We start from the raw sequence: 1,027 nt of genomic DNA, 5'->3' as shown, positions 1-1,027 counted from the left end.
TAGGACTGTCCACCCTCTTTACGCTGTCACGGTGGGGACTAAGTTTTGGGGAGCATATTCAAATCAAGACAGAAGCAAAAGAAAGATTCTTCTAAAATCTCTATCCAGAAATTATGAGGCATTCCCAGGCTAAAACATTCTTGGTGCTGCCTTCACAGTCTGTGCCATCATTTCGCAGGTCTTCCCATCCATTGGGGTGACTGTCAAGGCTGAGCTCCTTCCTTTCTCTCTTCTTCACATATAGGTGAGCTGCACCCCACGCAGATGTTACTTCGGGTCACTTCTAGCAACAGGTCCGTGAGTGAGTGAATGCTCCGTGGGTCTCAGCACATTTGAATCCCTCCTCCCCGAATATTCTTCCAGGACTTTCAGAACTGTTGATGCGGGACTCAGACGTGTCCCAAAGTGTATCCTCTGACTTAGCACTCTGACCTCAGGCTTGGCTCAGGATGCTGGCCATGCCTCCCAGTTTTGAGTCTCCAGTGTGTGGCTGAATGTGACATTCAGACTTTCCTAACTTGGAAACGTGATGATTTTGCTGCCTCAGAAAAAATGACATGCAAATATTTCCTTTTGCCTCCTGGAAGGGTAAGAAAACTAATCCTTTATGATCATCAAGGGAGAAGGAACTGGATTTCACAGGTCATAAGTAACTCTTTTACAAACAGGGAGAGTGAGAATTTCCAGATGTGGAGCAGAGGAAGTCCCTGTGAAGGAAATGGCAAGAGGGAATGAAGAATCCCACCCAAACTGAGAAAGGTCAGAGGACACGGAGGGGGAGAGGCGTGGACGGCCCCACCACATGACCCAGAGCCTCAGGACCCTACATTCCATCTGATCATCCCACGCAGTACCCCCCTTCCACAAATGCAGGAAAAGAGGTGGCATATAGGCCATAGAGTGAGGTGATGGGGGAACAGCCCATGCTGATACCCAGGGTGCTGAACTGACCTTGCTGGAGAACCTCAAGCTCAGACAGAGACAGGGATCCCAATGTCTTAGCCCTAGTCACAACTTGTATGCTAGA

The 1,027-nt window shown here is 48.9% G+C and overlaps 1 long non-coding RNA gene across 1 annotated transcript in view; it reads left to right on the top strand.

Moving 5' to 3' along the window:
• Positions 1 to 255: 255 nt before the first annotated feature.
• LOC103610375 overlaps positions 256 to 1,027 on the top strand; it is a 7,055-nt gene continuing 6,283 nt past the window's right edge. The window contains exons 1-2 of the long non-coding RNA XR_552205.1: positions 256 to 588; positions 669 to 759. This is a non-coding gene — a long non-coding RNA (uncharacterized LOC103610375). The remainder of the gene's footprint in view (positions 589 to 668; positions 760 to 1,027) is intronic.

This window comes from Galeopterus variegatus, unplaced genomic scaffold, assembly GCF_000696425.1.
Source record: "Galeopterus variegatus unplaced genomic scaffold, G_variegatus-3.0.2 Scaffold11035, whole genome shotgun sequence".
In the NCBI taxonomy this organism is placed as follows: domain Eukaryota; kingdom Metazoa; phylum Chordata; class Mammalia; order Dermoptera; family Cynocephalidae; genus Galeopterus; species Galeopterus variegatus.
The sequence above is the reverse complement of the archived record's forward strand: the minus strand, read 5'-3'. Positions and strand labels throughout refer to the sequence as shown.